The 23,751-nt window shown below is 46.3% G+C and overlaps 1 long non-coding RNA gene and 1 pseudogene across 3 annotated transcripts in view; one reads left to right on the forward strand and one right to left on the reverse strand.

Annotated features, from left to right (window-relative positions):
* LOC309611670 overlaps nt 1-17,657 on the forward strand; it is an 85,816-nt gene extending 68,159 nt beyond the window's left edge. The window contains exons 6-8 of one of the 2 annotated variants that reach the window (XR_014234649.1): nt 13,652-13,775; nt 14,359-14,415; nt 15,709-17,657. This is a non-coding gene — a long non-coding RNA (uncharacterized lncRNA). The remainder of the gene's footprint in view (nt 1-13,651; nt 13,776-14,358; nt 14,416-15,708) is intronic. The other variant, XR_014234650.1, reaches the window with a different exon arrangement.
* On the reverse strand, nt 7,078-13,642 carry LOC309611654 (histone deacetylase complex subunit SAP25 pseudogene; annotated as a pseudogene). Its single transcript has one exon. The product of its transcript is annotated as a histone deacetylase complex subunit SAP25 pseudogene (transcript).
* Nucleotides 17,658-23,751: the final 6,094 nt, after the last annotated feature.

Consider the following 23,751-nt stretch of genomic DNA (forward strand, 5'->3'; position numbering starts at 1 on the left):
TGAGCCAAGACAGGCTGAGGGTTAGGCCTCAGGACTCCACCTATTTGCTACAACTCCTCTGGCTGGAAGTACCAAGAAGTAGTACCTGATATGACTCCAGCCACACATGGAGCTACTCTTTGTCACCTTACAGAAGATGGGGGAGGGGAGGCAGAGAGAGGGAAGAAGAGGAGGAGGAAGGAGAGAGGGAGAAGAAGTAAGGAGAGGAGGGAAGGAGAAAGGGATGAGGGGACTGTAGGCTGAGCCTTGGGGCTGGGCAGAGCCAGATTGACAGGGACATCTCTGTTTCCACCTGGGACTGACAGGCCAAGCAGCCTCTCATGTTTGAGGTGCTGAGTCTTGGGGAAGTTAGCAGGGGATGTCTTGGCAGCCTGGTTCAGCCGTGGGGTAATCTGACTCCAGGGTTGCTAAACAAGGAGCAGTGCCAGCCCGTCCTCTGTACTCTAGTACCTTCTTTTCTTCCAACCAGACAGACAGGCCTAAGCTCCAAAAACTCATCTATTTTGTCACAAAAGGCAGATGAGGAACAACTCACTAGTACTTCCTGCCCTGAGGGGTTTGCATTTTAAAAGGATACCTTCAGAATATTACTTCTATTACTCTTACTATATGTATTACTAGAACTTACTTCTCCTCCAGTCAGTTTTGGTAATTTAAAATTTTTTCTCAAAAAAATTTTTAAAAAGTCAAAGTTTAAAACTATTAGCATAGAATTTTCAGTCTTCTCTTGTTTTCATATCTCCACTGTATTTAATCTTCCCTTCTTCATTCCCAGTATCATGTATTTAATGCTTTATGCCTTTTTGTTTTTGGCTGCACCGTGCGGCAGGTGGGATCTTAGCTCCCCAACCAGGGATCAAACCTGTGCCCCCTGAAGTGGAAGCGTGGAGTCCTAACCACTGCACTGCCAGGGAGGTCCCTCATGCCTTTTAGTTTTGTTAGAGGTCTATTTTCTTTTTCTAATAACCAGCTTTTATGTTATCATCTCTATTGTTTTTTTGTCTTCTATTTCATTGTTTTACTTTTTAATCAGTTTTAAACTAGTTTTGTAATTGAAAAGTAATACAAAGGGTCATTTTCTCTTATAAAAAGACCAGTTACCCAAAAGAATGGACAAAGGATTAAAAAAATAATTTTATGTGGCTTACAAACGTAAGATCTTACTTACAAGTAAAATAATGCATCTTTAATGGTGGACCTCTGGGCTTGAGCGGGGAAGAGAGGCATCTTAGAGTGAATGCCCCGTGGAAGGAAACCCGGGTTGCAACGCTGAGGCTGCAGCTCCCAGCCTGTGTTTTATTTACTGGTATTAGTCAAGGTACAAACCTCTGTTTCCTCCCCTGTAAATCGTGACTAAGAAAAAAGTGGCCCCACCTGTCTTACTTCATTGGTTGTATCAAATCAGGTACTGAATGTGAAGGAGATAAGACACCTGAATTCCCACTCAGCCCTCTGCCCCCAGTCTTTCTTCTCCCGCAGGTGGCAGTAGGGAGGGGTTGTGGATGAACTCAGCCTAGCCTGGCAGGGCTGCGTACCAGGCTGTGGCCCTTAAAGGAATATTATGTTGAAGGGAAGGAAAGGATCTTATTCTCTCTTTAGCTCACTGTGCCTGCTCTCTTTATCTCTTCTGCTCTCTTATCTCTTCTTCAGCTAAGTTTTGTTTTTGATTTTATTTTTAGGTTTTATAATTCTTATTCTGTGGAGAAGTGAATGGGAGGGGTAGGTGTGCTGGAAACAAGCCCCAAGAACTGGGAGTCAGGAATGGGTGGTCTATATCAGCAGTTCTCAAGCGTTTTGGTTTTGGGACCCTTTTTATGCTCTTAAAAATTATTGAGGACTTCAGAAACTTTTATTTATGTGGATTGTAGCTATAGATATTTACCATAGTACAAATATGGAAAAAAGTATTAGAAACTGAGGCTTTAAAATTAGTTGTTAACTATTTTAAAATAATAGTAATAAATCTTTTATATACTTTTTATAAAAAATATATTTTCTAAAAGAAAAAAATTAGCGTAGCTATATTGTTTCATAGTTTTGCAACTCTCTTTTATGACTGGCTTAATAGAAGACAGTTGGATCCTCGTACCTGCTTCTTTTTTTTTTTTTTAATTTAAAAAATTTTTTGGCATGTTGGCTCTTCGTTGCTGCGCGTGGGCTTTCTCTCATTGCAGCGAGCGGGGGCTACTCTTTGTTGCAGCGCGTGGGCTTCTCATTGCGGTGGCTTCTCTTGTTGCGGAGCACAGGCTCTAGGCATGTGGGCTTCAGTAGTTGTGGCGTGCAGGCTCAGTAGTTGTGGCTCGCGGGCTCTAGAGTGCAGGCTTAGTAGTCATGGCACATGGGCTTAGTTGCTCCGCGACACGTGGGATTGTCCCAGACCAGGGCTTGAACCCATGTCCCCTGCATTGGCGGGCAGATTCTTTTTTTTTTTTTTTTTTTTTAAATAAATTTATTTATTTATTTATTTTTGGCTACATTGAGTCTTCATTGCTGCACTCGGGCATTCTCTAATTGTGGCAAACGGGGGCTGCTCTTCGTCACGGTGCATGGGCTTCTCATTGCGGTGTCTTCTCTTGTTGCAGAGCATGGGCTCTAGGCGTGCAAGCTTCAGTAGTTGTGACACACGGACTCAGTAGTTGTAGCTCTTGGGCTCTAGAGTGCAGGCTCAGTAGTTGTGGCTCATGGGCTTAGTTGCTCCGCGGCAAGTGGAATCTTCCCAGACCAGGGCTCAATCCCGTGTCCCCTGCATTGGCAGGTGGAGTCTTAACCACTGCACCACCAGGGAAGTTCCTCATACCTGCTTCTGTATTCAGTCTGTTGTGATATCTTGCTTTGGCTGGAGTAGATAAATAAAATTCGGCTTCATACAGATTTGTAGTTGGAAAAAGTAGGAGTATTTTATTTATTTATTTTTAAAAATTTATTTTATTTTATTATTTATTTGGTTGCACCAGGTCTTAGTTGCGACCGGCGGGCCCCTTAGTTGTGGCTTGTGGGCTCCTTAGTTGCGGCTCACCAGCTCCTTAGTTGCAGCATGTAGGCCCCTTAGTTGCAGCTCCAGGGCTCCTTAATTCCGGCTCCAGGTCTCCTTTAGTTGTGGCTCGCCAGCTCAGTAGGAGTACTTTAATAGCCTTTTCAGATAATTGTGGATATCTTCTTTAATATGTCACCAAAACTGGACAGATGGCAGTTTCTGAAAGGTTAGTTGCAATGTGAGATCTGAAACCATATCAATGAATTTCTCATATTCAGCTATGTTAAATTCCATTGGTTTGTCTTGCACTTTGAATGGGTCTTTTATTCATGACTGATTTTGTAGCATCATGCATTGGTCATTGGAAAATAATGGCTCAGTGATTTATGCAGATCTTCCAAATGTAGACACAGTTCAGTTCATAATACCACATTTGTTAATATTATCACTGATTTCATCACCAAGTCTAGGTATTGGGAAGCTGTCAAGCTCATCCTGATTTTCACTTGACAGCTCAAATTTTATCGTTAGCAAAAATTACTATCAGTTTTTCTTGATTTGACAAGTTCACTTTCATTCATTTGCAGGAACATGTCTGCTAAATACCCAAGTCTGAATTATCATAGTTTGTCAATTGCTCTTTCTAATAAAAATGGTGTTCCACAAAAAAAAGCAGGTAGTTTAGCTCCCAATGCAAGCAATAACGTAAATGCATCCAGTACTTCAGTATGCAGCAGAAGTGCTTTGTGCAAGGCTAGTAACAAGATATGCCCTCAAGGGTCATGTTTTAATAAAATTAATGATTATTGCTCCATTATAGACATTCTTATGTGAAGTTGGCCTTTTTGTTAAAACATAAGTGCTTGGGGGTGAAGAATATGACTTCGTTGATTTGCGTTAAGGCCCCAGCAGTTTTATCTACTGTTGCTTTTGTATTAGTGCAAATGTTAACAAAGTGAATACTACAGAAAGTCTTGGTATTATTATAAAAATAGTCTTTACTTCTCTGACCACCCTGGAAGGGTCTTTGGGACCCCCCCCAGGAGTCCAGAGATCATAACTGATCTATGTGATCATGGGCAATGATAGCTTGTGGGATCGAACACCTCAGTCAGCCTACCTGTGCCTCAGTTTTCTCAACTGTAAGGAGGGGCCTGGGTGCGTTCTCAGCTTCTCCACACTGTTGGACCCTGTTCGCTAGTTCTTGAAGCTCCTTTTCCCCCAGCAACTGTGCTACTGCTCTCTTTTCTCTCTTCCTCTCTCATGTCTCCTTTTCTCTCCAAAGCTCCTCCTCAGCCCACTTCTTATAGGTGGATGTCCTCCTTGTTTCACCTGCTCCTTCACTCCTTGGGTGATCTTATCCCCTCCCTGGTCTTTAACCATCACCCGCAGGCTGACAGCTTCCAAATCTCTATCTTTAGTCCAGATATCTGTCCTGGGCTCAAGTTCTATGATTTAAGCTGCCCCTGGTACCTCTCCACCTGTATGCCTGATTGTGTCATCTTCCCCCACACATAGCCAGTCTTGGTTCATCCTTCATCCACCTAACTAGTTAAGCCTGAAGCCCAGGAACTCCCCTTATCTGGCCCCCTTACTTCCATCATCTAATCACCCAGGCCTATCAGTTCTGCCGCCTAAATATTTTCCCAGTCACTCCCTGCTCTCCAGTTCCGCCACCACTGCCTAGGACCAGGCCCTCATCATTTCTCACTCAAACTATTGCAAGAACCCTCTCCCTGGTCCCCTGTCCTCCCTTTCCAACCTATACTTTACAGCTCAGGCTGGAAATCTCAAGATACCTTCTCACAGGTTTTTGGATTTTTTTGCATTAAGTAAATACATATTGTGTGCTTACTATGCCCGGCACTGTGCAGGGTGCTGGGGGTTCAACACGGAACACAACAGACAACAGTCCCTGGCCTCCAGCACTCACAGTGTATGAGAGAGAAAAAAAATACAGGACACAGGGAATCATGACACAGTGTGATAGAGTAAACGGGGGGGTGCTTGGGAACCCCTAGAAGCCTTAACTGAGGGTTAGGTAAGTCCAAGGGGTGGCCAGGGAACACTTCCTAAAGGAAGCAACACTCAGACTGCACAACTGGGTGGGAGTTAGCTAGAAGTGGCGGGAGTGTGGTGGTGAGAAAGCTTTCCTGGTAATTTGATCATCTCATTTCCCTGTTTAAAACGCCCTTTTGAGCTTCACCATTGCCTGTAGTATAAAGTCCAAATTCCTTACCATGGAACACAACCTTTGTGGCTTCATCTGCTATTCCCCTGTATTCAGCCCGAGTTGCTTTCAGTTCCCCCAAATCCCGGCTCACTCCCTCACAGTTCCTGGCCTTTGCATACACAGTTCCTCATGTCTTCCACCCTTCCCACCCTCTCTGAGTTACCAGTGTCAACTGACTCAGGAGACCTTCCCTGACCTCTCCCACATAGACTTTGTGGCTCCGTCTTCTGTGCTGCCCACCTGTGCAGACAGCTGGACTCGTGTGCATTTATCACATCATTAGAGCCCATCCCAGTGTGTCTCTGACTCTTGCTCCTACCTGCCAGTGCAGGATCCCAGGTCCTGCCTAGTTCCCACTCGCTCACCCCATGAGCATTTTGGGCATCCCCAGGGTGTGTGTCTCCCATGTGCTGGTGGATAAGGTTAGGCAGTTTAACCCCCTACCTCCTACCCCCACCCCTAGGTATCTTTTCCCCTCCTCCAGCTCTGCAACCTCACTTTGCCCCTGCCACACCCCATGGAGCTATCAGTTCTGCTGGACATTACCACACCCATCAGGCACCCCGCCCCTGCTAGGAGTCACTGACATTTTGGCATGAGGTCAGCCAGCTCCACTATCAGAGCAGGGCTATGGGGCTTCTGGTGCCCCCATTGCCTTATAGAGCCATTGGCTTTGGCTCCACAGGTATGTCTAAATCACAGTTACCACCCTGGCTCAGAATTACCTCCTCCTTTCCACAGAGCAAAGCTTTTGTCTCTGGGTCAGCTCACTGTACCTATTTCCTTCTTCCTTTAGAAAGAGTTATTTCCCAACAGGTCTCCCAACCGCTTATGCAGATAGCTTCCCAAGGTTCTGCCCACCAGCGGGCCAGACTGGTGTGACCTTCATCACCTTCCGTCTCCAGCCTGGAGGCAAACAATGTATGGGTATTTATCTATTTAAAATAATAGATTATATAAGCAGTACTGAATATAGCTTCATCATTAAAAAATCCAAGCAGTTCAGAAATACATAGAATAAAAAGGTAAAGCTCCTCTTCCACCCCTTCCCCTGTCTTAAAGCTTACACTACTGGTAGGTACTGGTTGGTTAACTATTTGGTGGAAATGTTCAGACTTTTTGCTCTGCTTTTACACATGTGTATGGCTTGCATAATGTTTGAAAAATTATCTCTTTTTTTCCTCCTTGGATTTCCCCCTTTTCCACTCTCACATTCATGGAGCTTATTTTGTCTTGAACCAGCTCTCCAGATTAGAATATGGAATCAACCTTCAGGTGTCTCTGGCTTTTGTGTATCAAAAGCTTACACACTTAGGGAAACTTCAGGATTTGCAGAATAGCTCATCGAAGGAGAAGGATCCTCTTGCACAGTCTGAATACTTTGACTAGAAACAAGATGGAAGAAGGATTTCACCTGAAGTGGCAAGACCCCCAACTCTTTGCAGCCTTCCCCTCCCCCAGACTGGTTGGGGGCAGGAGACACAGGGGAGAAAGATCTGTGGTCTCTGGAGTCCCACCCTGCCTTCAAGCAGCTCACCTGGGCAGGCAGGAGTAAGATCCCAGAGAGCGGTGGCCGCATGGTGGGACCAAGCTGTAGGGATGCAGGCAGCCTGGTCCTAGATTCCTCGCTGCCCACAGTGGCACAGAGCAGCAGAGGCTGCTAGACCTGGCCTCAGCCACCTTCACAGCCCCTTCCTGTGTCCCATGTCTGGCACTTCTCAGGGTTCAGACACACCTAGCATTAAGTTGCCTGTTGGCAGGATGGAAACTCACCATAAACATTGAGTTGAGTTATAGAAACTAAAGTTTGGTTTCTTGCTCACCTGAATTTGTGAACTGAGATTTCTTCCTGTTGCTTGTACCATTCATATTTTGCCACTTGTGAAAAAGATTTCACAATATATCTTGAAAATGTTTCCATAGAAGTAGATATAGATTTATTCTTTTTAAAAAACAATATTATTTTTTAAAAAATACAGGCTCATAGTAGGAAATTCTAACAGTACTGAAGGAGAAAGCAAAAGTTCTCCAGTCATCCATTCCCATTCCCTAGGCATAATTACTGCTAACAGCTTCTTGAGTGTTCTAGAAATTTCCTATGCAGATAAAGACATGTATCTATTTCTGTGTAGCTCTTTTTATATACAGATAATCTCAAACTACAGGTACTTATCTGCAACTCTTTTGATTCTTTATTTAACAATTTGACCTTTATTGTTAAATAAATTCTATTATTTAAGTAGATATAGTTTAACTTTATTTCTTTCAGTGATGCCCAGTATTCCATAGAATGGATGTACCACATGTGTTTAACCAGTTGATTGGCCTAAATTTCCAGATTTTTATTAAGGGCACAGTGAACATAATAATAGCTAGCATTTATTGATCACAGACATAGTTCTTAGTATATGGTAAGTCACATAACCCTTGTAACAGCCCAATGAGATATAGGCCCTGTTATTGCCCCTGCCTCACAAATAAAGGGACTAAGCCACAAAGAGGTCAATAACTTTCCCATGGTCACACATGTGGTAGTACTAGGTCTGGAATTTGAATCAGGCATCAGGTCCCAAGCCTAAACTTTAAATTAGGACACCACAGTCCCTGTGTATATGCTGTGTACCTGTGCTGAGATATCCATAGAATACATTTGTAGCAGTGCAGCTGCTGGGTCAAAATAAATGCATGTTAAACTTCAATAGTGCTAAATGATTAGGAGTTTATTTTATGAAGAGAGCAGTGTGCTTCTTTTCATAATCAAGTACAGAGCCCACTTGTTTCCTGAGAAGAGAAGGGCCACACCTCTTGTGCCCAGAGACCTCACTAGGTAAGGATGTTTTCTTTGCGGTGGCCGGGGCTTCAGCTCTGAATCCTATCTAGCCTTCTCCTCTCTGGGCTGGACTGCGCTCCCAGGAGTCTTGGTAACCATGCTTATGCCCTATTACTAAGGCCACAGCCACAAGCTGCCAGAGAATTCAGCCCCTGGACTCCTTTTCTCTCTGTACCGTGTTGGTCTCTCAAGGGCAAGGGTACTTAACAGCTAGGAGACTGCCCAGATTCCAGTTTCCTATTCTATCTGCAAGAAGAGAAAATGGCAGCCACCTAGAGAAACAGTTGGCTACTCTTTACTTCCCCACCTGAAGCTCCTACATCTAACTGCAAGGGACATCAATGTGGGGCTTCTAGGCCTGGATCTACCCCGGACCTGCACAGAAGTGGGAGGTCAGAGTATGTGGCATGGCTTCTCCATGGCAGTGGAGAAAATGGAATCAACTTGATCTAACAATTCTACTTAAAGACTATAACCTAAGGATAAAAATAAGGATGTGCAGAGTCGGAATTATATATTGGCCAGCACTGTCAGTAACCTAAAGAGGCAATAACAAGGGATTAGTTAAATCATGGTAGGTACACAGTGCAATACAAGAGATCCATTAGTTTACAGACAAAACCGTCCGCAACTTATCGCTGTGTCAGCGGTTCTCAAACAGGGGTGATTTTGCCCCCATCCGCACCAGCATGGGATATTTAGCCATGTTTGGGGATGTTTTTGGTCATCACAGCTTGGTGAGGGGGTTCGGTGGGGTGTGCTGCTGGCACCTAGTGGATAGAGAGAGGCCAAGGATGCTGCTAAACGTCCTACAGTGAATGCCCAGGACAGCTGCTCACAGCAAAGAGTTATCCAGCCCAAAATGTCAGTAGTGTTGAGCTGAGAAACCCTGGGCTACAGGAGGGCAGGCAGTGCCCAGCATGTGGCTGTCGCCATGACACTCTCTGTTGTTGTGAACAGGGGCAAACACTTACGATTTATTCACCTGTAGCTTGCCACTGTTTTACGTGATTTACACCCATTAACTCATTTAATCCTCACAACAAGTCTGCGAGGCAAGTTCCACTATGATCATCCCATTTACAAATGAGGAGCTGAGGCACAGGGCTGTAAAGCACTAGTTCAAGGTTCCCATGGTAGCAGTCTAAGCTTGGCCTCTCACAAGTGCTCGTGGCAAGTGCTCCAGGACTTCTCTCCCCTCTCTGCTTCTTCCAGAACCTTGGAAGCACCAGGGGTTGTTTATATCTGTACAAAGAGAAAAAAAAGAAAAAGCAGTCAACTGGCCCTTCTCTTTGATTCTGACATTTCCAGTGGCTTTTGTATTTTTTTCTTCAGAGGGTTTAACTGAAATGAGTACTGAGGGCAGAGATTATGGACAACCATGAAAATTTACTTGTTGAGTTTACACGAAAAAATCCTCCGGTCACTCCTGCAGTGGTCTCTTAGGACTCTTTCAGCCTCTGGGCCTACAGTCTGGGCTGCTTGGGTAGTAGATTTGCTTAGACATGAGAGCAAACTTTCTCATCCAGGAGGACAAGAAGGAGCTGGTGAGCCAGTTTTGGGACACCAGGGACACAGGGCTGTTCTGACTAGGCCCGTAGTTTGGATGAAGTGGATACTTCTCCATAGGAGGTCTCCAACAGATGGGAAGTTGTAAATGGGGTGAGGATGGCGGAAGAAGTGGGAAGGGATCTGTTGGATCAAAGCCAACTTTTCACCAGAGGAAAAATTTATTAATTATAGGATGCCGTAGGATTGGCTTCGCCTCTGAGTGTGGGAGTAGTAAGCTGTGCTTTAAACAAACAGCCCCATCACTCAGCAGTAATTAGCAGCAACAATAGGCATCTTCACAGGACCAGACTGACAGGTGGCTCACAACACACAGCCTCGAGCCTGGCCTGGAACCAGGCTTGGATGCGACACCTGTGGAGCCAGTCGGCCCATGCTGGGGCAGCCCAAGAGGCACCGGCACAGAAGTGACATACTCATTCTTGGGCCATTTGCTGGAAACTTGCTATGTACTAGGCACTGAGAAGAACACAAAAGAAATGTAAGACACAGACCATACCCACAGTCAAGAGAATTGAGGAGACAAGATTAAGTTTGAAAAGTTATAGTAGCACAGAAATATAACTGTCCCCCCATATCTGGGGATTGGTTCCAGGATCTTCGCCCCCCTCGCCCCTGGAGATACCAAAATTCATGGATGTTCAAGTCTCCCGTATAGAATGGTGTAGTATTTGCATATAAGTTATGCACATCCTCCCATATACCGGGTTTTTTTTTTTGGCCACGCTACGAGGCTTGCAGGATCTTAGTTCTCCAACCAGGGACTGAACCTGGGCCATGGCAGTGAAAGCACAGAGTCCTAACCACTGGACCGCCAGGGAATTCCAGTATACTTTAAATCATCTCTAGAGTACTTATAATAACTAATACAATGTAAATGCTATTTAAATAGTTGTAAATACAGTGTAAATGCTATGTAAGTAGTTGCTAGCGAGGGGGCAATTTCAAGTTTTGCTTTTTGGAACTTTATGGAATTTTTTTTTCTCGAATATTTTCAGCCCTTAGCTTGTTGAATTCACAGGTAAGGAGGGCCAACTGTATATTACATATAAGGGATGTGGACCCTCAGAGCCAAATGGGAATTCTGGACCAGGTGATGGAAGGGAGAGAGGTCTGTATCACACTGGCATGTTTCTTGTAAAAGAAGTAGGAAACACAAAGAAGAATAAAGAAGAAAATGAATCATATTAATTAACACTTGTCAGAGATATACATTGTTACTATTTTGGTTACATCCTTTAAGATCTTTTTTCTGTGCACATATATGGGTATAAACACACACATTTCATTACATAAATGGGTTCATATGCTCATGTGGTACATACTGTTCTTTGTCTTGCTTTTTATACTTAGCGATAAGTTGTGGACAGTTTTCCTTGTCAGTAAACTAAAGATCTCTTGTATTTCACTGTGTACCTACCATGATTTAACTAATCCCTTGTTATTGCCCCTTTAGGTTACTGACAGTGGTGGCCGATATATAATACCGACTCTGTGCACATCCTATTTTTATGCTTAGGTTATAGTCTTTAAGTAGAATTGTTAGATCAAAGAGTATGCGCACTTGCAGCGGTTTTGGTACATATTGCCCAATTGCCTTTCAGAAAGGATATATCAACTTAGGCTCTCCAGTCCTATGAAAGTGTCTCTTTCACTACATCCTTCCCAACACTAGGTATTATTATTATTATTTTTAATTGCAAATTTGATAAGCAAAATAGTGTTTCATTGTTACTGCTTTATTTTTCTTTATTATTATTATTTTATCACTTGGACTTTTATTTTTTTATAGGCCAATTAGTCATTGGTAATTCCCTTGACAAATTGTTTGATTATGTACTTAGTTTTCAATTGGAATAGTCTTTTTTTTTTCATTTTATTTGTGCAGTATTCTATTATTATTATTTAGTGTGGTTTATTCTTTTTGTCTTACTGATTGATAAGGGTACTTGATGAATATTCAGTCTATTAACTCTTTGTCTTTTTTATATTACAAATATTTTATCCTAGATTGTCATTTGCCATTTAGTTTTGTTCAGTATTTAAGCATTTGTAAAACTGAAATGTCCATGCAATCGAGGTGGTCTGTCTAGGCTTTCCAAACCACTGGGCTGGAATGGCCATGACTGGGAGCAGGGAGGCCCATTGGTGGCCCCTGCACTGGTACCAAGGTGGCAAGACGAGGCCCACAGTTAGGACCAGGCTGGAGAGGATGGAGCTGTGCAGTTCAAGACAGAGTAGAGGTGACCAAGATGTGGTGATCTTGAGTGGGGGAGTGAAGAAGGAGGGAGAGGAGTCTGGGGTGACTCACAGGGTGCTGACCTGTACAGCAGAGTGAGCAGGTGGAGGGTGAACCGGAATCGGGAATACAGGAAGAAAGGGGTTGGGGGTCAGGGGCAGAGATTGTCATAATTCCTCTAGGGATTGTTGTTGGAGTCTCCTGGTAGAGAGAACTCTTTGGTATTTGAATCTCTAGGCCTGGCCTGGCTTCTGTCTTTGTGTCAAGCTCGGAGAGGCTTTCTCTGCTACAGAATTATAGATTTAAATAAATTCTCTCTTAATACTTTGTTTCATCTGTTTTTTTAGATTTTTTTTTTTTTTTTTAACTTTTTTTTGCAAACCAACACTGTTTTATTGTCAACAGAACCTGCCTGGGGAAGTAGGAGGCCCACTGTGCCCCCGGAGAGGCTATGGACCTTGGTTGTCTGGGGCCCGTGGGAGAGATGGGTCTGTGCAGTGAGAACAGCTCTGGCCACCACTGGCACCTGGGTGGTCAAAGGCAGGGTCTGGGGGGCCAGCAGGGGGCGTGGGAGCCCCTGGGGAGCTGGGTCTTGGCTCCCCCTGGCTCATCTGCAGGAGGCCAGTGAGGGCGATCGGCTCAGGCCCACTGAGCCAGGCAGTGGAGCAGCCAGAGGATGGGATGGGGAGGACCCAGGGGGACATTATTGGGGGTGGGAGCAGCAGTTTCAGAGAGTCCATCACCTGCTGAGGGCCCTGAGACAGGTACAGGGGAACATGCTACCCACAGGGCAGCAGAGGGTCAGAAAGAAAGACGCCTTCACAGCATATCACTGGGAGCCCTGCATCCCTGGGTGCCTGCTCTCCACTCTGATGTCCTGTTAGACTGGACCTGAGGCCTCTGCCTGAGGCTGCCTTGTACAGAGGCCAGAATCAGGGGTGGCATGAGGTCCGGCCTGAGAAGGAGGTGCCTGACCCACAGCTGGGTCCCCACACCAGCCGAGGTCCGCTTGAGCCTCATAGTTTGGGTCCCAGGATGCCAGCAGGGTCATCTTTGACGGGGCCACCTCCCAGGTCGTCTGTGGGGAGAGGGGAACTGGGGTTCCTGGGGACCGCTTGGCAGCCAGGCCTGGGGGCGGCCAAGGCAGCAGCTGCTCTTTCCGATCCAGGAAGGCCTTCGGGACCAGGGCTGAAGACTGTCCTGTGGGGTGTTCTTGGCTCCCCCAGGGCTTCCTCTCCAGAGTCCCAGGCCTGGCCAGGGTCGCTGCCCGCCAAGGGGCCTTGTGCCTCGGGCACCTGCTCTTCACCTGCGCCCCACTGCCGGGGGGTCCAGGGCAGCATGCCACATCCAGGGGGAGGGCAGGGCAGGGCCCTGCGCCACCCACCCTGCCTGCCTGGCCCCTCCCGGCTCCCACTCGGGCCCAGCTTCCATCAGCGGCCTGTGCTGCCCTGCGCGCCCCTGCGAGCCCAGGTTGCGGCCCACCTCGCAGGCTTTACATTTAAATCTGGATGGAATTTGTCATATTTTGGTGAATTGTGAGTTAAAGATTTAACTTTTTTCCCCCTAAGTCACTAATAATTAAAACATCTATCCTTGCTCTTGTGATCTGAAATACCACCTGTGTCTTACAGTATATTTCCATGTATATACCTGAGTCTGCTTTAGAATTCTCTGGTGTGTTCCATTGAATTGTCTGCTCCTGCACCAGCACTGTTCTGATCACATTTTCTTTAAATATATCTAATAGGTGCTAGGGTAAGGTGTACTTCACACTTTTTTTCCTCAGAATTTTCTTTGTTCTTTCAGGATGGACTGCAAAATCATTGTAAGCCCTGCTCCTTTGGACTGCACAGTGGGAGCTGGAAACATGGGTGACCCCATTGGGACCCTTTGTATTCATAAGCACCAAATATACCAGGAGCTGGGTTTGGTGAGCCTGGACTTTCTTCTTGATACAGAAATCACATGGGGCCTCTTTAGGAAGAAGCCCCTCACTGCCATTGACTTGGGGCATCGCCCAGTCTCTGGCCCGAAGACAGTCCTGTGGACCCTCAGAGCCCCTGTGTCCTTGCTGCTGTGGCTGCTACAGCACCCAGCCATATGCTCCCCACTGTAGCCAAGCCAGCCTATACTGGGGTTTTATTCTCCATCTTGCAGGGAATCTTGTCTCTAGCCAGTGCCCTCAGTGCCCTCTCCGAGCCTGCTCTCCTCTAATGATTTTCTGTAGGTTAGCTCTGAGGCTCTTTTCTTTTCTTTTCTTTTCTTTTTCAATATTTATTTTATTTGGCTGCCCAGGGTCTTAGTTGTGGCATGCAGGATCTTCATTGTGGCGTACAGAATCTTTAGTTGCAGCCTGCAGGCTCTTAGTTGCAGCATGCCTGCGGGATCTAGTTTCCTGACCAGGGATCAAACACGGGCCCCCTGTATTGGGAGCGTGGAGTCTTAACCGCTGGACCACCAGGAAAGTCCCTGGGGATCTTTTCTTAATCTGTTCTTAAATGTGTTTCTTCTAGAGAATTCTTCATAATTGGCAGCATTATGATGGCTTCTTCCTAGTTTCTTCTGTGCATGTAAGTTTTTCCCTATTTCACATTTGCTAGGCTTTTTCTTATTTAAGTGACTTTTTCAGGGTCTTTTTTACTGAGGAGTCATGAACATACCGTAAAGTCACAAATCCTAAGCGTACATTTCAGTGAGTTTTTATATATGTGTACACTGTGGAACTACCACCCTGATCAAGATAGGTATTTTAGAGTTAAGAAGCTGTTGGTGGGAGGTTGGGTAGAGAGGGAAGTCATGAGTGTGTCCCCAAGTTGCCATCTTTTTCTGGAACTGCCTTTAAAGAGTGTTAAGGAGGGAGCCACATGTCAAGTCTATACGGTATGTGGAGAGCAGAATGGTTAGGAGTGATGGGTCATGTTTTGGTCCTCCCCCTTCCTAGCCATGGGACTTTTGTGCCTCAGTTCAACAACTGTAAAATGGGAGTAGATGATAGCTCTTACCTCACAAGACTGTCATGAAGATTACACAAGGAAGTACATGTAAGTGCACAAAAAATGTTAATTGTTGTTTTTGTTTTTATCAATGACGAGGAGGAGGCAGTAGTTCTTAATGAAGGGCACACATCAGAATCACCTGGGGCACTTTTGCAAAATATACATTCTCAACCTGGCCAGATGTACTGAGTCAGAATCTAGATTTTAAACACCTTCCCAAGTCATTCTGTTGCTTACGTTGGTTAAGAACCCCTGCGCTGGAGATGGCCATGACAGGCTGCAGGAAGGTCAGTGGGTGGCCCCTGCGATAGTGAGGGCTGGAGAGGATTGAGCTGTGCAGATTCAGGGCAGAGTGGAGAGGTGGCCAAGATGATGACCTTGGGTGGGGAGCAAGGAGGGAGGGGAGGAGTGTAGGGTGACTCACAGGGTGCTAACCTGAATGGCGGCTTGAGTAGGTAGAGGATGAGCCAGGATTGAGAATACAGGAAGGGGGGGTGGGGAGTGGGCCAGAGATTGTTATAATTCTCCTCGGGATTATTGAGTGGAGGCTTCTGGTGGAAACACCAAGTTAGTATTTGGATCTCTAGGCCTGAGCCTTTGGTGTTTTTCAGGGAGTCATCACAGTGAAGGAGGTAGGTAAAGCCATGGGTCTAGTCGTAGAGTGAGTGTAGAAGGCAGGAGAGGGCCAAGTTCACAAGCATCCACCTCTGGGAAGGCCTGCGTCCACTACTTCCTCCCTCCTTAGAGACAGAGAAGCACTTATTTCTTGTGTATTAATAGCCCCCTTGCTGAGGACTGTTGGGGAATAAAATCAGTCTTCTCACTTGAGGATGAATAATAACTGTGGGTCACTTCCTTTCCTCACAGGTCTCAAGGGTTTTCACATCCGCAGACGGAAGAGCTTAATCCTCCATCAGTATCCTCCGACAGCGCATTCAGTTGAGGGCAGTGTCTTATATTCCGACGTCCGGTCACCCTCATGCTTCACACATACTCTACCACTGATGGTTTCTTAGACTCTGGCTTTTGTCAGGCCCTTGATATCCACCAGTTACCCTTTGGTAAGAGATTAAGCCATTCCACTACTCTCCCAGAGGCATTTGCATTTAGAACTACAGGTATAATAGAAATAATGGAAGACGTTGCATTCCTGAGGGAAGGCGATCCTGGAATGAATTATTCATTTGCTCATTCTAGAACATCCCTGTCCAGTAGATCTTTCTGCACCGAAGGAAATGTTCTTCTGTGCTCTACAATACGATAGCTGCTAGCCATGTGTGGCTAGTGTAACTGAGGAGCTGTGTTTTTCATTTTAATTAAAGTTAAATTTAAATTGACAAGAGGAAAGCAGGCATTATTAGGTTGCATCCACTGGATTGGTGAGAGACCCCTGACAACCCACTTGCCTGCCCTACTCTCCGAGCGCCCCCCAAAGGTAACTTTAAAAACGGGTCTTTCCAAGGTCGTGGGAAAGGACTTGGTGTGCCGCCACCACTTCTGCCTTTGGTCTCTGTGCCTTCCGCAGAGCTTCCAGCAGCGATGCGTTGGGACAGAGTGTCTGGAGGCTCACGACCTCTGTGGTTCGGAGGAACCACTGTGAGGCAGGCCCAGGGAAGAATTTGCCATTTTCAATGGAAAACAAGTGGCAGTTACTAATTATGATGACTTTGTACTTTGGATCTTGATTTGCTACACCTTCCTTTATAATAAGCAGTTACTTAAGAAATTAGGATGTTTTAGTTAATCCACGAAACAGGTATGAAGAGCAGCTTTTTTTTTTTTTTTTTTTTTTTTTTTTTTAGCTGTGTCAGGCAGCATGTGGGATCTTAGTTCCCCAACCAGGGATCGAACACATGCCCCCTGCATTGGGAGCACGGAGTCTTAACCACTGGACCACCAGGGAAGTCCCAAGAGCAGCATTTTAAGAGGTGCAATTTCTTTGAAAAGTGGATCAAACTCATGACCTTAACATACTAACTATGTTTGTAAATAAACTCATGACATAAATCCTTAGTGCTTCTCTGAAATATGGAACGTGATAATCGAGCATGTGCTTGCATTTGTATTTGGGTAATATTCCAGTATTAGTTTCTTGATTAAATATGTGTGTGATCTTGGGACTTCCCGGCAGTCCAGTGCAAGGGGTGCAGGTTCGATCCCTGGTCAGGGAGCTAAGATCCCACATGCTTCGCAGACAAAAAACCAAAACATAAAACAGAAGTAATATTGTAATAAATTCAATAAAGACTTAAAAAAAAATGGTCCACATCAAAAAGAATCTTAAAAAAAAAAAAGTGCGTTATCTTAAAAAAAGGAAAGAAAATGGGTCTTTGAAATCAGATGGGCTTTCTTTTCCCACCCCTCTAGCCTTGACCCCTCAGTGTGTCTCCCCAAGAAAGCAGATGTCTGTGGCTGTCCCCCACAGGCCTCTCCTAGCCCTAGTTTTTCTCGCTCTTTGCCATAGGACACTGCCCATGCCTTTCCTTCTGTCCTGCCGCCCCCTCTCTCTATTCCTGCTCGTGCCACGGTAAACCCTAACTTCCTCCAAGAAGACTTCCCCAACTCCTGTCCCTTCCAAATGAGGCCAGTTTTAGGGCTCTGAACAGATTCCATTTGGCTTCCCGGTTGAGGGTGGAGGTGGCAGGGATGGATCTTAGGAAGATGTAGCTGCAGGATGGATGTGCATTAGGTCACTGCATTTCAAACTTCCAGTGAAAAATGTATGTCCCAACTACCGCACACGCCTACATACAGATATATAAAACTGAAACAAAACTTTTGTAAAAATAACACTCACTATGTGTGATGCATTTGGATATTTTCTGTTCTATTTATTTTTTAAAGGAAAATGCTGGTTATAACCCATTGAACTGATTTCACGACCCGGTCATGGGTCACAACCCACAGGGTGAAGAATGCAGAGTGAGATCATTGCTGCTCAGCACACCTCTGAACACAGCCAGGGGGCCCTGTGCAGATGCTGCCCCTTGGGTGCCTCGGAGAGCTGGCAGCTGACGGCCCTGGCAGCGCTGTGGTCCACCTGGTGCTGCTCTGCTTTCTCCGTGGAGTCTCCTTTCAGGGCCCCAGTTGGTTGTGCCATAACGTGGCCGCAGATGCTTTCTCAGTGCTGTGGAAGGAGGTTGAAGTCTATAAAGCACTCCATACACCTGACAGAAAGATGCTGGCTCAGTGTGAAGTGTCACAAGGCTGTATACCTCATCCCATTTGTTGAGGCTCCTCATGGAGACAAAAGCTTCCAGGCCCCACGGGGCTCCCTGGTGCTGCTCACCTGGGAGGGCTGTGAATAACAGACAGAATAAAAGCAAAACAGGGAGCTCTTGCATGCAGCGTAACAATGACAGAAACACCTTCCTGCTTAGAGGATGGATGATAAATATACATAAGGAACATTCCAGGGGGCAGTGAGTCTTGGAGCCCCATCTCCCTTTGGAACTGGAAGTTACTGAAAACCGAACCCACAGAAATAGCTACTTCAAAACCCCTGCATTTAAACCAGGTGTTTTATCCCTCTGAGAGCCTCAAAGTCTGTTGACATTTACTTAGCACACTTTTCTAAGGAAAGTGACTCTCTGATTTCTCAACCCACTGCAGAAGAAAATTGCCTGGAAGGGTGGTGGTAGGTCTTTTCCAGAGAGAGACATGTAGATAACAGGAAAGTAAAAGCCATGGGGAAGGATAGAGAAACAGTAAGAAGGGGACACAATCATGTTATTATCTAGTTCCTTAGGGAATGTTCCTAATGACCACTTATGTGGGAAAAGGACATTTTTTAAAGCATTAGAGAGCAGTGGACCACCTTTTAGCAAGATTTCACTTTAAAGTGGTTGGCCATTGAAGTTTCACTTTTCAGGAAAAGTATTCATGAGAACCTCAGTGATTCTGGATAAATTAGGTGCTGTTGAACTGCCCCTGATTAGGGCTAGTCATGGGTTTGAGGCATGCTGTAATCTCAGGTTCACGGGCAAGTCCTCCCCACCCAGCCCTAGTCTGCCTCATAGCCTGAAACCCCTCCATTACTGTTACTGTTGGGTTCCTTTGTTCACCTGTGTGAATTTGTGAATAAATTCTTTCCAATCTGAAAGCTTCTTGATAGTGGCTCCCGGATATTCTGAAGGTAGATGTAGAGAGAGAACTCTGATCTGGACCCTACCTGAGGATGGGGTGGCCTAAATGACCAGAGGGCAGGACAAAACCACTGGGATTTGGGCTGTGGTGAGTTTTTAGGGAGCAGTGGGGGGGCAGGCTTGGAAGCCGAGTTCCACCCTTTTCACTGCTTTCACTACTTGAGGACAGCCCACTCGCTGAGACAGAGCCAGGTCTCTGTTTCTCCCATCGCCTGTCCCCTCGCGGCTCACTGGCCACCTGATCCCCAGCTCTGCTTCTGTGAGTTACCCTGAGTGACTGCGGGGGGTGCTCCAATTAAGTAAGGGGACCTCAAAGAAAAGCCAGGTGTTTCTGAGACAAAGATCATTTATTCCATATCAACTGAGAAAGCAACCTTTAAGTAGAAGGCAGTGGGGTTGGTGGTGTGTCACACCACCAGGAGGTTTCTGTCTTAGTTGTAGTATTAATATTTACAAATGCCCAGTGGGGAGAATAACAACAATAAGCTAAAATAACAATACCAAAAGTCTTTGAAAAGATCTCAGGGATCTCCGTGGTGGCGCAGTGGTTAAGAATCTGCCTGCCAGTGCAGGAGACACGGGTTTGGGCTCTGGTCCGGGAAGATCCCACATGCCACGGAGCAAGTAAGCTCGTGCGCCACAACTACTGAAGCCTGCGCTCTAGAGCCCGTGCTCCTCAACAAGAGAAGCCACCTCAATGAGAAGCCAGTGCACTGCGACGAAGAGTATCCCCCGCTCGCCACAGCTAGAGGAAGCCCGCGAGCAGCAACGAAGACCCGATGCAGCCAAAAATAAAAATAAATAAATTAAAAAAAAAAAAAAAGATTTCAGGGGCTTTGGCCAGAAATGAATTGGGGCTTGGTCAAGTGGGGGTTCTGAGAAGCTGCCTAATGGAATTCTTTTTTTTTTTTTTTTTTGGTAGGAATATAATGTGAAGGGTAGAGAAAAACCACTCGAGCTTAAGCACTCTAACTAGTGGAAATTAGATTCTGACGATGAAATCACGAATGATTTTAACAGCGAGAAGAAGGGGCATCAGCAAAAGAAGACCAACGAGCTTAAATTTTCAATGAACCTACTGTTTTCTCACATGTACGGGGTACCTGGTGTGTGATACACCCATGTCAGAACGTCCAGAAGGAGCAAAGTCCAGAATTAGACGAGATTGTAAAGGAATCCCAACCAGCACAAAGGTTGCTTGTCTGCTTCCTTATTGAAGTCAAGAGGAGGAACAAGGCAAAGACAGGCCTTCTGCTAGGGGGAAGCACAGAGTATTCATGTCAGAGAGAAAAATAAAAGGTGCCCAATTCCCATTTGCTTCCAACTCTGCCTCCCTTGAGAATAGTCCCCAAACTGAGGAGAAAAAGTAACATCGTATGGAATGAAATGAGGCTCCCGACGACGGTAGAGGAGATGTTAATGGAACCCTCTTCCCGGGGGCAAAGACCACTGTCACGTTTCCCATCTAGGTTGACTCACGTCCCTGAATCAGTACTTCCAGGGAGAGGCAGTCTAACTAGAGACAGATCCATTTATTAGTCCTTGATTTCAACATAGATAAGGAAACTGAAACCTGTCCTTTTCAGCAATTTTTAACATTTAAATCAATAAAGACCCACTAGGTAGGCTTCTCTAAGCTAAAGATGACATAGCTCTGGGAGGGACAAGTAAATGGCTTTGGGGTGACAAAGTCAGGATTTCAAACAGTCTTATCAGGGTGGAAAAAAGAGGAGGGAATTTTATAAGGGAAAATTTAATATATTTGGGTTCAACAAATTTAATCATCCAAGTGCGTAATGGGGGTGCCTGAGATGGGCTTGTGGAGGGGCCTGAAGGGGCTGGTTTTCCACAGGCTCCTTGTGGACCAGGAGTGGGGGGCTCAGGGGAGCGCAGCCACACGCCGGAGGTGCCAACCCGGAGCAAAGGAGGGGGTGCAGCCCATTTCCACTCCCTGCTCCTTAGGACACGCGGATGTCCAGTGTGGGGTGCAGGCTTCTGGAGACTAACAAAGAAGGAAACATCCAGGGCGGGTCATCAGGATGGAGAGGGTCTGGGGACAGGGGAGTGGGTGATGAGGCAAGGACCGTCAGCTTTGGGAAGAGAGGTGAGTTCAAATATCTGAAGAGTCTCCTGAGAGTGAAAGAGGGGACAATTCTGTATGTCCAGAGGGCGGCCCAAGTTAGAGGGAAGTAGGCCTAGGTTCTGTTTGAGGAAGATGCACTGTGTCTTCCCTGTCAATGGAGGGTTTCTACGGCCTTGGGATGGCCTCCCTGCCAGGGACATCTCAGAGGGGATGCCTAGCGAGGTGGCATGAGGATTCTAAAGTTCCTTCCCAAGATGTTCCCTCTGCCATGGACGAGGAGTCCGCAGAGAGCGCCTTTGCCCAGGCACTTTGGAGTAAGTAGCTGTACAAGGGCAAACTGAGGCTCCGGGTTCAAGTCCTGCTTTGGTCACTTTGCATGTGACCTTTGACTAGTTACTCTCTGCACCTTGGTCCCTTCATTAAAAATATGGATCATGGCAATAGTACACTCCTGCCAGGACTTCTGTGAAGTTTAATTGAGTTAAAGCGAGGCATTTAGAGCTATTCCACAGCCTTGGTAAGGGCTGTGTACCCGATAGCTTCAGTGATGGTCATCCGCCCACTGTCACCACCACCGCCGCCTCCGCTGACTCATCACACGGTGCTGGGGGAGTAGACGTGAGCGGGTGGGCTCCCTGCCTTCAACAAGTCAAAGCCCAGTGTGGAAGGTGGAGGACTGTCACATGTGGGATGGGGTTTGGGGGAGCACGGGGCACGGCCACTTGCGGAAGGCTTGTGGGGCGGGGTGGCAGTCCAGGGCCTCCTTCCTCTGAGACCAGCTCCTGAAACCATGGCTTGTCTCCACAGCATTTCCAGGCATCCCAGGGCTGCTGTCTCGTCAGTCCAGCGCTCTCCTGGCTGTTTGCTCTGGAGGTGCCCCTTCTGCACCCCGTCAAGTGCTAGGACTGGCCAGGCTGGCTTGGCAGGTTGGGGACCCAGGGCCCCCTGGCACAGGGCCCCTCGGCGCAGCTGGGGCCCGCAGACCCTATTCCTGAGCTTCAGGGCCCCAAACGCTAAAGCTCCCTGTGTGCCTCCTCTGTGCCCGGCACTGTGCTGGATGTCCTCCTGCAGAGTCGTGGCACATCGTATGCCGGGAGACAGGTGGTATCAGTCATCCCCATTTTACAGCTAAGTAAACAGGCTGAGACATTAAGTGTCTTACAAAGGGCAGGGCCAGGACTTGAACCGAAGGTTTCCAAGGCCAAAATTGGGTGCCATTTCCATACCCGACCAGAGGTGACTCAGCCAAGAGCCCAGCCCTTGGGAGGAGTTGGAGCCAGAGTTCTGATAACTGACTACTCCAGCCCAGGGGAAGGGCCAGAAGGGCTCTGAGAGCCCTACCCTTCCAGGCCTGTCTCCTGCTCCCCGAATCCCTGCCTACTCATGAGAGCCCCCTCACGAAGCCAACGCCCGCCTGGGAAGTGCTCAGGGGACCCCGTCTTGCAAAGTGGTCCCTGTCTGCTCACTCTTCATGGAAACATCTCTCAACCAGTGGTCATTTTAAAAAAGGAAGGCAGTGGTTTAGGGAAAAAACATGTTTTTTTAAGTAGTGGTGGCCTTTTTTGTTCCCTAAAGACTTTTTTTTTTGAAGAACAGTTTCAGGTTCACAACAAAATTAAGAGGAAGGGTTCCCATGTACCCCCCGCCTCCACACATACACAGCCTCCCCCAGCGTCAGCATTCCCTGCTGGATCCATGTGTTTGTTACAGCTGATGAATCTATGTGGTGACCTTTCTCCCAGAGTTTTATCTGAACTTGCTTGAAATTGAAAACAGATATTCTGTGTGAAGAGAATGTGTGGGAACCTGTGCGTGCCCTCCTGTCTCTTGACCCCCTTCTACCACCCCACCCAGATTCTGCAGAACCCGGATGTAGTTTATGACCCCTGCTCTGAGGTGGGGAGAGTTAGCGCTACTCTTTGTTAATGATCTCTTCCCCAGATTGTGCCTCTAGAACCTAAGTTCCGTGTGGCAGGTTTTTAAAAAAATTATGCTAAAAGATACATAACACATAATTTACCATTTTAACCATTTTTGAGTGTACAATTCAGTGGCATTAAGTATATTCACATTGTTCTGCAACCATCACCACCATCCGTTTCCAGAACTTTTTCTTTTGTTTGTTTGTTTTTAACATCTTTATTGGAGTATGATTGCTTTACAATGTTGTGTTAGTTTCTGCTGTATAACAAAGTGAATCAGTTATACATATACATATATCCCCATATCTCCTCCCTCTTGCGTCTCCCTCCCACCCTCCCTATCCCACCCCTCTAGATGGGCACAAAGCACCGAGCTGATCTCCCTGTGCTATGCGGCTGCTTCCCACTAGCTATCGATTTTACATTTGGTAGTGTATATATGTCCATGCCACTCTCTCACTTCGTGCCAGCTTACCCTTCCCCCTCCCCATGTCCTCAAGTCCATTCTCTACATCTGCATCTTTATTCCTGTCCTGCCCCTAGGTTCTTCAGAACCATTTTTTTCCAGAACTTTTTTATTATCCCAAACTGAATCTCTCTACCCATTAAACAATAACTCCCCATCTTCTCTCCCCTCAGATTCTGGCAACCACCATCCTACTCTGTCTCTATGAATTTGTCTATTCTAGGTAGACCTATTCTGGGTCTGTTCTCATAAGTGGAATCATACAATATTTGTCTTTTTGTGTCTGGCTTATTT

This window comes from Balaenoptera borealis, assembly GCF_965194805.1.
Source record: "Balaenoptera borealis genome assembly, chromosome: 15".
Lineage (NCBI taxonomy): Eukaryota > Metazoa > Chordata > Mammalia > Artiodactyla > Balaenopteridae > Balaenoptera > Balaenoptera borealis.